At 32.8% G+C, this 16,101-nt stretch overlaps 1 long non-coding RNA gene across 1 annotated transcript; it reads right to left on the reverse strand.

Annotated features, from left to right (window-relative positions):
* Window positions 1–4,183: 4,183 nt before the first annotated feature.
* LOC127718363 (uncharacterized) lies at window positions 4,184–10,716 on the reverse strand. Its single transcript, XR_007989780.1, has 3 exons — window positions 10,625–10,716; window positions 6,173–6,259; window positions 4,184–4,826 (listed from the first exon to the last, which is right to left on the reverse strand). It is a non-coding gene; the product is annotated as an uncharacterized LOC127718363 (long non-coding RNA).
* Between the last annotated feature and the right edge of the window lie 5,385 nt (window positions 10,717–16,101).

A 16,101-nucleotide genomic window follows, 5' to 3' on the forward strand; every position in this document is an offset into this window, starting at 1 on the left:
GTCAATTGGTATTATTGAGCTCTATCTAAGTTGAAGGTACTATTTAATTCCTGTTCTTGTTCCTTGTTTAAAAACATGATGTGTAAACTTTTGACCATTCCTGTGAACTCATTACAGTCTGTCAGTATGGTTTGTTGTTGTAGTAAACTCTTTCTTTCCTAATCCCTGACTAATCCAATATACATGATATATGTCAATTAATTTTGTGAAACATGTAAAATCATCATCCTCTCTTTACTTACTCTGATCAACTCTTTAAGAAGCTAACCCTTGACTAGTAGTAATATTGTACTGTACTATACCTTCATTTATAACCCTCAATCCTTTAAAAAAAAAATTATGTGATCATTTTAAAAGGGATTTTCTTATGGACAAACTCTTTTGCTGTCTGCTTTAAAAAAAATAATGTTTTTTGTATACTGATTTAATCATAATTAATTCATTTTTAATGTCATACTGACCTTAGCAGTTTTCTTTTCTTTTAACCAATACATCTATTCACACATGTATTCGGTTCTTCTTCAATTTTTGGTCCATAGATCAGTGTAGATTCAAATGCCTGGAATATTTGATAATAAATATGATGAATGAGTAACAATTGGTTGTAAAGTGACAAGTAATTAATTTTATTTAGTAATTTTTTATAAAAAAATATCATGAATATCTGATCACACAAATGACAAGTATAAATAAATAAAATGTGTCTTTACCATGAGGTCAGAAGTCCTAGAGTTAACATATCGTTATTCATTTATAGAAATATCAAATGGAATAAATTGGGAAAGTATCATTTCAATTAAATTCCTTTTATTAGTTTTAACCGTGGATCAGTGTATTTATGTGTGAGCTCTGGGTACAAAACTTCAAATCTATCGGTCACAATTTTCAGTGAAAGTTTATAGTTATTCTAATTCTAACATATATATCCTAGGAATGAAAATGAGATATGTGCATGAAAAAGGTGCATTTAAATCTCAATATTAAATTTCTAATTCGTGGTGTGTAAATTTCTTATTCAAATTATTTGAAAAGAGGTTACATTCTACAAATGATGCCCAAGACTAGTAAATATTGATTTGGACTAGTGTAAATTTTCAAAATTTTATAGTCATATAGGGACAATTTTTGATATTTAGTTTCCGGACTAGTACATGAAAAAGTTTTTGGGGCAGACTGCATTAATGAACCATGAAAATGCAGTCGAGGTCAGATGAACCCTGCCAGGCAGCCATGTGTACCTTAATAATACAATCATTCCATACATCAAATACCTTATCACTTAAAGTATCTGAGAAACTGACTTAAGCAGGAAAAGTTAACATTGAATGATGAACCATGAAAATGAGGTCAAAGTCAGATGAACCCTGCCAGGCAGACATGTGCACCTTACAATCATTCCATACATCAATTATATATGACCTTATTACTGAATTGTATCTGAGAAACTGACTTGAGCAGGAAAACTAAACATTGGCCAAGGAACCATGAAAATGTGGTCATGGTCAGATTAACAGTGACTGCCAAACTTACATGTACATCTTACAATCATTCCATACATCAAATTTAGCTGACCTTAAGGTTTATTACTGATACCGGTACATGTAGTGTCTGAAAAACTGACTTAAGGTGGTATGGGTGTCTTCCGCCATCTTGGATTGTAAAAAACACAGAACCTAAGGTCCAGATTTTCTATCAAGTTAGCAAAATTTGATGCAGGAATGCAGATATTTAATGTGAATTTCCATTTAAAAGAACCAATTTATAAGAATATAACTTATGAATATTAATATTTTTACAAGTGTAGATTATTTTTGGTTTTTTTTCAATGTTTTTAAATTGGCATTTTAACAGGAGGTAACTCTAAAACAGTGCATTTTCTGAAGGAATCTACATGGAGTTTTCCTATTTTGTATTTTAGCCAGAAAAAACGTACGGTGACCCTATCTTTTCTTTTGATATTCTCAAAGCATTGTCTGAAAGCTATCTTTTCCTAAATTAGTAATTTATTTTACAATTTTATCATTTTGTTTAGTTTCTAATCACAAAATGGTGTTTTTTCCTGTATAATCCATACAAAATGTGTCATTTTGTCACAACCTGTACATAGCTTGAGAAAATGCGTGGTGACCTATCATTTTTATTATATTTTTGAACATATATCAATAGATACTACATTTTGGCAAAGTATGAAAAAATTCTATCATTTTTATTTTAGACTCCCAATACCACCTTAAGCTGGAAGACTAAACACTGACCAATGAAACATAAATTAGCTCAGTAGTTTTTCTGAATAGAATGGCGTCATATTTTTCATGTTGGGTTCCTTAACAGCTAACTATACAGTCAGTATGGGTTTTTCTCATTGCTGAAGGCTACAAAATATGATTGCCAATAAATAATTGCTTACATCTACTCATTTGAACTTTGGTGAATTATAAGCTGTCTCATTTAATAGGAATCATATCTCCTTATTTTATATTGGTGTTACAAAGAATTGTACAAATATGAGCTTGTATTTGTGACCATTTGATTCTGACAATGTCTGATGGAGGAGGGGCCTGGCAGATTCTGGAAATAAATATTCTGTCCCCCATTATTAGCAATTAGCAAATGTTAAGTTGGAAAGAAATAATCTTGCCTTATCACAAATGAAAATAATAAGTATTCTGGCCACAAAAAAGAAAATATTATAAAATAATTGTCTCTGTCTGCTTTCCATATAATATTCACACTTATTTCTATCATGATTAATAGAATAATAGAATAGAATACAAAAAATGAATTGCTAATCACAGCCTCTGAGATCACAGCATCCAAAGCTGAGCTGAATAATTACATTAAATTTAAATGCAATGATTACAATGATTGTTTAAACAATTGCAGAAATAAAAACTAAATCAAATCAAATAATATATCAAACTATTCAATTAGGACCAGCAATAGCAACCAGAAAAATCAACATTATAACCTCAACAAATTTAACATCACCTCCCCCCCTCCCTTTTTCCACACAGGTAGTCCCCTATTTTTATAACTGTATCCTACCAGAGTGGGATCTCAGACTCAGTGGCGGATCCAGAAATTTTCATAAGTGGGGGCCCACTGACTGCCTAAGAGGGGGCCCGCTCCAGTCATGCTTCAGTGATTCCCTATATAATCAACATATTTTTTTTCCAGAAAAGGGGGCCCCTGCCCCACCTACATGACCTAAATCCGCCTCAGGATCTGAACCATATAACTTATACACCTAATCGCTATTTATTCCATTCCGGATAAGTTCTAAAATTACACAACTTTTTCATCCAGTTGACGCTATCTGGGACCCTGTTTAAACAATGCACCATGCATGATACTTTTTAATGAGACCTGTTTAAAACATCGTAAATACTTCAAACACAATATTTTTTTGACTTTAATTTGAGTTTGGAAAAAGTGGATCATAATCTATCAAAGTTTCCTATTAACACTGGACACTTTTAATTTGCAAAACACTCATTTGCAAATCCGCCGCCTCTCCTTAGACCTACAATGTCGTGTATATAACCAAAATGTGCGGAATTACATGGGATTCAATAATTTCATTGCTTTTCTACTGTTATTATTATATATATTCTGTAATTTGATTTAGAAAAACATGGGATTTTCAATATCCCATGGGATAAGGCAAATCCCATGGGATTGACCATTATCCCATGGGATTTTGGTTAAATCCCATAGGATTTTTTTGGGTCCCATGGGATAATTGTAGTCCCATGGGATATTTGTTGTCCCATGGGACAAAAAAAAATCCCATGGGATTTTTAATATCCCATGGGACAAAATAAAATCCTATGGAATTCAAATTATAAATATACAGTAATGTGTATGTTACAATGAATTCTGTTTGGTAGTAAAAAGTTTATAATATATATATGACATGTATGAGTGTATTTTGGTTGTTTTCATTTTGTCACAAACATGTTTTAAATTTGTTTATATGACAATAAAGATTATTATTATTTTGGAAAGTATAATACTATTTAAAGTCAAAAAATAAAATCCTTTAACTGAAATAAAATGATGACATGTCTTAATAAAAGAAAAAAAATATTGATTTGAAATCTTTGTCTTGTTTGTTTTATTATGAAAAATAGAACTGAAAAAAATATATCATATTCTGACTGAATAAATTGACAAAGCACAGTTAATAGTTTACTCTTTTCATGAGTTAAAGTTTTCTTTGTTATAGTTCCATTGCAATACATGAATATGCAAACGATTTGAATCTTATACCTTTGTGGTGTTCATAATATTACGTTTATATTTGCAAATTTATAAAATAAACACTTTTCCTGTTAAGTTTTAGTTTTTCTTGTTTCAGCTTGCTATGTACAATTATTCAGTCCACTATATAAGAGTCAAGTAAATAAATTATTTCATCCACTAGAATATTCCTACAATTCTAAGACAAAACCTCTTTTGCAATCTGTTCTTCAAAAATCTTCCACCGTACATCTTTATTGGATGGAGCGATTTAAATGAGTGGATAAAGCAAGTTCATTTGGACAACAAAATACTAATATATTTTTTCATTACTCCCTTCTTTCAATTGATAATTACGTTGTTGCATTTACATGATTAAGTTCTTGTGCATCTATGATCATGATAATATGACGCCTTTTTGTTTATAGTCATTATGATGAAATTTCCTCTTTCTTATGTAGGAAAAAAACACATTCCATTTCAAATTAATAAAAAAGTCACACTATGTAGAAAAATATCAACTTTAAGTTTTCTGTTCAGTATTGACTTGTTGAATGATGATCATGAAAACCAAGATGTCTGACCTGCAAATACACAAAACTCAAAAATTATAAATGAAGCGAAATACAGCAATAAAATGGCTATTTTATCATGTTTATGTACATTTTGATAAAACTTTCATTTGAATATTTAAAATTGTAAGAACTCTTATTTCAGTGCTTTGTGTCTATGGTTTTCATATTAGTTGTTTTTTGTGCCTTGTTGCAGTCTTTTGAGTTAAGCCAATTGCAACAAATGTTTACAGTTTGTTCAAATGTTGTGCTGTTATTAAAACCACTGTCCCAGGTTAGGGGTGGGTTGGGTGCTCACAAAATGTTTATTTTATTAGTTGATATTTGCTTTGAATTAGCTGTCAGTAACTGTCAGTACTAATAGATCTGTATGTTGAGTCGTTTTTGTTAAAGGGAAAGAATAAATTTCCAGCCACATCCGGTCTGTGTTTTTGGTAGCTGTTTTTCTGCTTTGTTGCATTCTAATGAGTTAATAAAATTGAAAATGAAAACGGGAATGTATCAAAATAACCTGACCAAAGAGCAGAAAATAGCCCTTTTCAACTGATTTTATAGTTTTTATATTTAAATGAACTGACACTTACACCACTGTCCATAATTAGAGGAGGATTTGGCGCCAGCAAACATGTTAAACCATGCCACATTTTGTAAGTGGCTGTCCCAAGTCAGGGGCCTGTTATTCAGTGGTTGTCAATTGTTGCTATATATCATATTTGTTTTTTATTTTTTGTTTTGTGCAAAAATCAGGCACTTAGCTTTCGCCTTTGTGGTGTTTCCCCCAAGCATGTTTAGCATGGATAGACACCATGCCCTTTTTAAATTGTTTTACATTTGTTATTTCATGGCCTTTTATAGATTACTATGCAGTATAGGGTTTGCTCATTGTCGAAGGCTGTACAGTGAACTAATTTTGTTAAATTTAATGTCATTTGATCTCTATTGGAGAAAAGTCTCATTGGCAATCATACCGCTTCTTATTTTTATATCAACCCTGCCATATTTTGCCTGTCCAAAATCAGGAGCCTGTACATAGTTCAGTGGTTGATGTTGGTTCAAGTCCGTCATATTTGTTTTTTCATAACTTGTTTCTTTTTATAAATTAGTCTGGTATATTTGAAGTTTGAATTGATGTTTTGTTCCAAATTTTGTTTGTGGTGTCTTTTATAGATGACTATATCATGTATAGGGTATGGGTTTTCTCATTATTTACAGGTCATCATTGGCCTCTAATAAGTAATTGCATTGCTTACATCCACTTAATTGAACTCTGGTGGATAGTTTTCTTATTTATCATACCACATCTTATTTTCATAATAATCATTATTCAAGGGCAATAACTTTTATAGAAGTGGACTTACCATTTAGGCTTTGTTGACATCTGTAAATCTATTTTTGTTGATAATTTCTTTTGTTTATAGTTTCCCTTTATCTTTAATGTCCTTGCCCTACACATAAAAGGGTAAACATTATCATTTAATGACAATAACTACTATCACATAATTAGTCCTAGTAGGCAACTGACAATTTTGGATCATTTGTATATCTTGTCTTGCTCATCATTTTTGCTGTTTAATATTATCAATATTCTATGAAAATGAGGTCACAGCAATATTAACCTTGGCAGACAGACATCTTGTTATTTTTATATGACACCTTGCAGTCATTCCATACACCAACAAGTAGACATATGCTTATAATATCTGATAAAATGAAAAAAACCAAGAAAACTTAGCATTGACCAAAGAACCATAAAATGCGGTCATGGTTATATGAATCTGCCAGACAGACATGCATACCTTACAATCGTTACATCCACCAAATATAATTTACCTGTTGCTTAAAGCATATGATAAACTGACAAAACAATGCAAACTTTTCATTGACCAATGAACCATGAAAATGAGGTCAAGGTCATATAAAACATGCCAGACAGACATGTGCTTCTTACAATCATTCCATTCACCAAATATAGGGGCCTTATTGCTAACAGTATCCGAAAAATAGATCAAACCACAAAAACTAAACATTGTCCAATGTACTATGAAAATAAAGTCAAGGTAAGATGAAACTTCTCAGTCAGACATATGCACCTTACAATCATTCCATACACCAAATATAGTTGACCTATTGCTAATTTGAAAATAAGGAAATAGAAAAAGTGACCAAAAAACAAACAAAAAAAATAACATTGAGCAATGAACCATAAAAATGAGGTCAAGGTTGAATAAAAACATGCTAGACAAACATGACAAACATACATCCTTAAAAATTTTCATACACCAAATATACTTGACATGATGCATACAGTATTAGAATAAAATGCTCCGCAGGGCGCAGCTTGATACGACCGCAGAGGTCGAACCCTGAACAGTTGGGGCAAGTATGGACACAACATTCAAGCTTGATACAGCTTTGCATTTGGATTGTGATTAAATATTTGACACAGCATAGGTTTCTGACACAGAATGAATGTGATCTAAGAACTTAAAAATTTTAAATTGGACATTCACCTATTATGGTCCAATATTCAAAATCTAAATACATGGTTAGATTCAGCATATCAAAGAACCCCAAGAATTCAATTTTTGATGAAATCAAACAAAGTTTAATTTTGGACTCTTTTGACCTCAATGTGGACAAAGTTGATAACGGGGCCCAAAAAACAAAAATCTAAATACATGGTTAGATTCAGCATATCAAAGAACCCCATATATTCAATTTTTGTTGAAATCAAACAAAGTTTAATTTTGGACCTCGATTTGGACCAACTTGAAAACTGGGCCCATAATCAAAAATCTAAATACATGTTTAGATTCAGCATATCAAAGAACCCTAAGAATTCAATTTTTGTTAAAATCAAACTAAGTTTAATTTTGGACCCTTTGGACCTTAATGTAGACCAATTTGAAAACGGAACCAAAAATTAAGAATCTAAATACATGGTTAGATTCGGCATATCAAAGAACCCCAATAATTCAATTTTTGATGAAATCAAACAAAGTTTAATTTTGGACCCTTTGGACCTCAATGTGGACCAATTTAAAAACGGGGCCCAAAATCCAAAAACTAAATGCACTGTTAGATTCAGCATATTAAAGAAACCCAAGAATTCAAGAATAAAACCCCATTGAAATTGGTCAAGAAATAAGCAATTTATACGAAGTATCTTCTTTTGCACAATACTGTGCAATTAAATATTTCTTGCTATTGCGCAATACTGTACAATTGACAATTTCTTGCTATTGCGCAATATTGTGCTATTGGATATTTCTTGCTATTGCGCAATACTGTGCAATTGAAGATTTCTTGCTATTGCGCAATACAGTGCAATTGAAGATTTCTTGCTATTGTGCAATACTGCGCAATTGAAAATTTCTTGCTATTGCACAATACTTATTATATAATAATTTACACATCCTGTTTGGTGTGTATCTCCTACCATATCATTATTATTTGCTTTTAAATATAAATCAGAAATAACCAACTTAAAATGGAAAATTTTAAAAGAAAAAAAAAAGGAAAAAAAAAAAAAATCCTGCCCCCCCAAATTTTTTGAACCCCCTTATGATTCATCACCCCCAAACTCAATCCCAGCCTTCCCTTTGTGGAATGGTACCTTGCAGTACAATTTCAGAGAGATCCATACACTTGAACACAAGTTATTGTCTGGAAACTAGAAAAATGCTTATTTTTGGCCCCTTTTAGGCCCCCAATTCCTAAACGTTTCGGCAATTACCCCCAAACTCAATTCCAGCTTTCCCTTTGTGATATGGAACCTTGTAGTACAATTTCAGAAAGATCCATATACACTTACACACAAGTTATTGTTATGAAACCAGAAAAATGCTTGTTTTTTGTCCCTTTTTTGGCCACTAATTCCTAAAATTTTGAGGCAATTACCCCCAAAATCATTCCCAGCATTCCTTTTGTGATATGGAACCTTGTGGTACAATGTCAGAGAGATCCATACACTAACACACAAGTTATGCCTGGAAGTTACAAAAATGCTTATTTTTTGGCCCCTTTTTGGCCCCTAATTCCTTCACTGTTGGTACCATAACCCCCAAAATCAATCCCAACCTTCCTTTTGTGGTATTGAACCTTGTGGTAAAATTTCATAGAGATCCATTCACTTAAACTAAAGTTATAAGGCGAAAACCAATGTGTCTTCGGACGACGCCGGACGACGACGACGACGACGACGACGCCAACGTCATACCAATATACGACCACAAAAATTTTTTTGCGGTCGTATAAAAACTGGACATTTTTACCTCGGAATAGTGATGTCATGGACTAGGAAAATTAGTCTGGGGACATAAATTACTGACATCGGACTAAATCTACTAGTAAATTCTGTATCCATGGACTTTTAATACTAGTTATATTTGTCTGACCAGACAATTTTCATTATTTTTACCAGGACTAATTTATCTCTTACACTAGTTCTCTGAGAGACATGTCACCTTACCTTGACACATTATTCCGACTCTGAACAAACCAGTATTTGCTCTTACACCTTAATAATACAGCGTGCTTAAGGGAGAAGCAGCAAATACCAACTTTAAAGTCTTTGGTTTTACCTGGTTGGGTTCAAAATAAACAACCTTCTGCACTTGAGGTGAACACGCTACCACCAGACCAGGCAGTATAATATAAGGAGTTTACCCAAGATCTAAAATGGACAGTAGATTTTTTTTTCAACATTCTGGACATTTCTACCCTTGTCAGATATTGTCTATCTATTTTGGCCTTTTGTAGCTTATTACGCAGTTTGCCTTTTTAGCCCATTGTTGAAATCTGTACGGTGACCTATGTAGTTGTTAACTTCTCATCTTTAGTTTCTGTTGAAGAGCCGTCAAATTGTCATGATACCATATTTGTATATATTTTTGTCATGTAGGTGTAAGGAGACAACCTTTTGATATTCTGGTGGGATAAAAAGGGGAGACAGATTTTTTATCACCTGGCCTGGTTAGTTTTTCCGGATTCGTAAGGATAGAAAACCCGGTAAATTGTAACAAACCCCTGTGGTACGACCATAAAATTGAGAATGGAAATGGGGAATGTGTCAAAGAGACAACAACCCACCCGACCATAGAACAGACAACAGCAGAAGGTCACCAACAGGTCTTCAATGCAGCGAGAAATTCCCGCACCAGGAGGTGACCTTCAGCTGGCCCCTAAACAAATATATATACTAGTTCAGTGATAATGAACGCCATACTAAACTCCAAATTGTACACAAGAAACTAAAATTAAAAATAATACAAGACTGACAAAGGCTAGAGGCTCCTGACTTCGGACACAATTGTTGGGACAGGCGCAAAAATGCGGCAGGGTTAAACATGTTTATGAGATCTCAACCCTCCCCCTATACCTCTAGCCAATGTAGAAAAGTAAACGCATAACAATACGCACATTAAAATTCAGTTCAAGAGAAGTCCGAGTCTGTTGTCAGGAGATGTAACCAAAGAAAATAAACAAAATATTTGCCAAAAGATTAGTCCAAATAATTATGACGTCTTGCAAGGCTATTTTAACTTTTTTCTGGGCATGTGATAGTCAAAGGTGTGACTGAGTGCGGAAATATGAAGATAGATAGATAGAAAAAAAAATTAAAATAGCCTTGCAAGACGTCATAATTATTTGGACTACCAAAAGATGTAACCTAATTCTTACTTGTTTGGGGAAGAGGGGATTAACCGAACCACTATTCAATCTAAATCAGTGAACTGAATTATTGTCTTTTGCAGTAGTCCGAGTCGACATCTGTAACTAATCGTGCAAACTGATAGTCAACAGTGTACCTTTTTTCAGAATGTCAGCTTACAACAAAGAATCACTGGTGATAGGGGAGTGTAACCGATAAATTGATCCTGAATCAGAAAAGATTTTCCCAGTAACGGAGAACCCCTTTCTTTGAGTGAATATAAATAGTGACGGGGGTCTCACAAATAAATATAAATCTGAATTACAGGAACATCGATTAGCAAAGTAAACTTACATATTAATCTCGAAGTTATTTACGGTAAAGAGAGACTGTGCTCCTGAATTAAGGTATTATACATTTGTGTATTTTACTCGGGGGGGGCACATAGCCAGAAATTAGTAGTACTTTTGCTAATTAATATTCATAATATGTAAATGAGAATTGTACCACGTGATAATAGTTTGAACTGGACTGGCTTGATATCATTAAAATCTTTAAAACACGGATATTATAAGTTGCCCGTCACAGAGTCCTTGTTTATAATCACTCTGATATTTCCGTAAAGTTGTCAGGCGGTCAAAATCAAAACAATGAACGCGAATTTAGTGAATTTTTCGTGTTTTCGTGAATTTATTCTTCTTGAAATAGAGGCATTTTAACTTAACGTGGGAACCTAGAGTTCACCGACTACACATACAAGGTTTGGACTTTCTTATTCTTTGGACATTCAAGTTTCAAGTTTCACCCCGGCAACCTGTATTTCTAATGACCTTGTTAGCCAATTTTCAACACGAAGTTTGCAAATTTGACGTTTCAGCCATTTTAGCCTGTATTTTATACTGCAATGTTAAAAGCCTCTCGCTTCGATTTTTAAAATAGCTCAGGAACCTTGATTTTTGCAACGCCAGTCATTATATTTCGTTTAAATGGTGTATATTGTTGTGTATATTTATTTTCTGCCCCGGCAACCTGTCTATCACTTAAATCAAAGTTAAAACAGAAATTTTTTCTAAATTCCCTATCATTTTAATATAATTTCCGTAACCCGTATCCGATTTCTTTAGTATAATATTCAAATAAGCAAAGTGGCGTTGATTTCTGGATATGACTTCCTATAGCTTTCATGTCGATCCGGCCCCACGTCGATCCGGCCCAAGTCGATTCGTCCCACGTCGATCCGGCCCAACGTCGATCCGGCCCATATTTAAAGTCGATCCGGCCCAATAAAAAAATATATTTATAAGGAATAAAAATAAAGATATATATTAATTGTAATTCATAAATGTTTATGAATTTTATTACAATGTAAAAGGTGTACGGTAAAAAAAAAGGCCTTTGACAAATATTTTCTTTAGATGAGTTTTAAAACAACTATGTTGATTATGTTTTCATTACAAGTTTTCAAGATTATTGGGTATAATTATAATAAAAACGTATATAACAGAATTTAGTACCAGACATCAACACTAATCAGCAGTAATTAGCATTTTCTTTCAATTGACTGTGATCTTAACAAGTCTTTCATCCTGTGTAATAACAAATAGTTACATACACAACGGTACAAGCCGATCCCCAAGCTGATACATGGGTCATTTTAAAAAAAATGTCGAATTTTTAAATTGCAAAATTGATTTAAAGTTACTTATTCAAACAACCCTCGTCATAAGCAAATCAAAACAAACAGTACTTATAGAACAACATATAAAAAGATGCAATCTTGATAATGTCATACAAGAATATATTGAAACATTTTTTATAGGTGGTGCAATATTTTGTCTCTCCTATTACCATGTTCAAAAGAAATTTCTGGTTATTAAAAATAGGTTTCGATAGAATTTTAAGCTTGTATTTCGTAGCCAATAAGATGGTTTTCAAGAGTAAAAACTTCTATATATATTCATTCTGAAAAAATACAATTAATTATTATAACACATAACACCAAACAAAAGATCAAACTATAAAGACCTTGTTGATTACGTAACTTTAATCAATCAGGATTTGATTGAATTAAGTAATTACGAGTGGTATTACCTTAGCTCACAATCATTAGACAATTGTTGAATAAACAAACCAATTATAGACTAATGATTTGATTAAACAAGTCATAATGATGAGTTAAATTTTATAGGTTCCATTGGACTGTAAATATTTATTTAGCTATTCTGTGTGTGAATTAAATAAAATAAAATCGCCATGACATTCAAAGTTATCATGGAAAATAACTTCATATTAATATGTTGAAGCTGCTATACAAACAGACACAATCACACTCATTTTCGTATCGATGTCATCCATCAACGATACTTTTTACAAATTCCATTTATACTGTTAAAATTTGTCACAAAATCCTCCAAAGTCAATATAGTTTATTCATATTTTATTATGGGCCGGATCGACGTAGGGACGGATCGACGTGGGCCGGATCGACTTGGGACGGATCGACTTTGGGCCGGATCGACTTGGGGCCGGATCGGTTTGGGGACGGAACGACCGGATACCTTCCTATATACAAGATGATAGGACGTGCCGCTGGAATAGGTAACTTTTTCCTGCTTGAAAATATGGGAATAGGTGCAGGGGAAAACTATCAGAAATATATGATAAGGTCGATAACGTTCCAATTACTTGTATATGAAAAGCCCTGTCATTTTTTCACAGCCGAAAGTCTCGCCGTAAGTAAACATTACACACAGAATCTTAGCCTTAAATATTCCACTTTTCCAACACACCCCACGAAACCCAATCAATATGGGAAAAGGTTACAATTTTACCCACGCAATATATGAAAAGGTATACATTTTTAAGATCTTAATTATATGAAAAGGGTGGGGTAACAGAACCCCAGCGACACCCCCTATATCAATTAAATATTGAAGTGCGTAGGTTCATATCGTTTGATTCAACGTTTTTTCGGATATTTTTTAGGACCGTTGTCAACATAGTCAAATCCTACCTGCCACTTTGCAACCTGACCTGCAAAAATATAATTCGACTAAAAACAATGCCAGTCAAAATTGCTTTTTGAGACTGGGCGACTGAAAAAGTTTTAAAATGTGACCTTGTGACCCTATTTTGGATTCTCCATTCGTCGGTGTGGCTAAAAAGGGGGCATCTTTATTAAAAAAAAAACCAAGACCAATCATAAACTTTGTTTTCAAAACTCAGTGTCGTATTTTATTGTCTTCCCAACAATTTTTAATAAAAGCTTAAAATGTTTGTTTCACTTCCCTCCTGATATTTTTTTCTCAAGAAATTATAGAATCAGTAAATGTATATATATATATATATATATATATATATATGTCTGTGGTCACCGTCATGCATTTAGATAAGAAATTCCAGCATGCATCATCAAATAATTCATGTGTATTTGTGACATAAACATAACTGAAACATTATATTATTTCCCAGTAATTAGGTAAATCATTTTGATTTACAATTATATATGTCTGGGACTTATGCATGTATATGTCTCACAGGCACTTGTCTCAGAAAAAAAATCCTATATACATTAATAAAGGTATATAGGAAATAAAATTCTGAGACAAGTGCCTGTGATATATCTGTCAGTCCCAGAATAATAAATATTATTGTATCTTAATCTTTGGAAAAATCCGATTAGTCAATTGTTAAATTCTTTTACTTCATAATTATGTCAAAGTATACTTTTAAAGTTTTAAATTTTAAGTTAAAATGAATATTCCGTTTTGATCTGAGGAAAAACTTTTTAAACTGTAATGACATGGTCAGTCAACTGATTTGTTACATGGCTGATTACAGGTAATTAAAGCATGCAGTAATTTTCTATTACGACAGTGCGTGTACCCTGGGGTGTGTATAACGTATTAGAAATACCATAGTTATCTAGAGAACATCCTGTCTATGTGTAATACAGATTGATGACATTACACAAAATTTCTTTCGTTAAATGTAGTTAAGTATCTGTGTTCATTCCCTATTGCAACACTACAAATTTTTCGTAGAAAAAAATGTTAAAATTAAAAAAAAAAATCATTTATATAAAATAAAGAAGAAAAAAGTAGCAAATAAACTTATGTAACTACGCATTTAGTAAACATAATTTCACTTTACATGTACAAACCCTTGCGAAAACGTGTATATAGTTGTGTTTAAAAAGGCCAATTCCCAGTGGATTTATTTCACACTAGGACCACAGGCACTTGTCTCAGAATTTTGTTTCCTATATACTTTAATATAACATTAAAAGTACATAGGAAATTTTTTTTCTGAGACAAGTGCCTGTGACTAGGACCTAAGATAACTAGAACTAAGTTCTTTGGAAAGTTTTTTGTCTGATACATGTATACCTATAGATAATGTACATAATTAAGAACAGCTTCAAATATATGCCTATAAATTAACGGTACGTCTAAAAACCGCTCAGGATCTCCTGAGTGCAGACAGGACATAAAAAGTCACTCAGGACATGTATATATGTTTTACGTCTAGTAATGGACTTCTGGTTTTAGTGAGCGTTGTATTATTTTAGAGATATTTAGTTTTTTGTAAAAAAAAAAAGGGGGTTTTCGCATGTCACGCCGTATGTCAGAAACTATTTATGCTTATTGCATAAAAATTCACACACAAGACGACGGGCGTATCATGCGCTCATGGCGCATGCTGTTTATTGATCTTATAATTTTGGTTTTGATAAAATCAAACCAACATTAAAGAAGTTATTTGGGATACGTCATGCATAACCGATGATCACATTCAATACCAATCATCATTTTGATTAGGTCGTTTGATCTTTAATAATTAGGACTGATTGGTGATGGTTATAAACACATACAAGTAAACTTTACGCATTTAGTAAACATAATTTCACTTTACATGTACAAACCCTTGCGAAAACGTGTATATAGTTGTGTTTAAAAAGGCCAATTCCCAGTGGATTTATTTCACACTAGGACCACAGGCACTTGTCTCAGAATTTTGTTTCCTATATACCTTAATATAACATTAAAAGTACATAGGAAATTTTTTTTCTGAGACAAGTGCCTGTGACTAGGACCTAAGATAACTAGAACTAAGTTCTTTGGAAAGTTTTTTGTCTGATACATGTATACCTATAGATAATGTACATAATTAAGAACAGCTTCAAATATATGCCTATAAATTAACGGTACGTCTAAAAACCGCTCAGGATCTCCTGAGTGCAGACAGGACAAAAAAAGTCACTCAGGACATGTATATATGTTTTACGTCTAGTAATGGACTTCTGGTTTTAGTGAGCGTTGTATTATTTTAGAGATATTTAGTTTTTTGTAAAAAAAAAAGGGGGGTTTTCGCATGTCACGCCGTATGTCAGAAACTATTTATGCTTATTGCATAAAAATTCACACACAAGACGACGGGCGTATCATGCGCTCATGGCGCATGCTGTTTATTGATCTTATAATTTTGGTTTTGATAAAATCAAACCAATATTAAAGAAGTTATTTGGGATACGTCATGCATAACCGATGATCACATTCAATACCAATCATCATTTTGATTAGGTCGTTTGATCTTTAATAATTAGGACTGATTGGTGATGGTTATAAACACATA

Source organism: Mytilus californianus, unplaced genomic scaffold (assembly GCF_021869535.1).
Source record: "Mytilus californianus isolate M0D057914Y unplaced genomic scaffold, xbMytCali1.0.p SCAF_10, whole genome shotgun sequence".
NCBI classification, from domain to species: domain Eukaryota; kingdom Metazoa; phylum Mollusca; class Bivalvia; order Mytilida; family Mytilidae; genus Mytilus; species Mytilus californianus.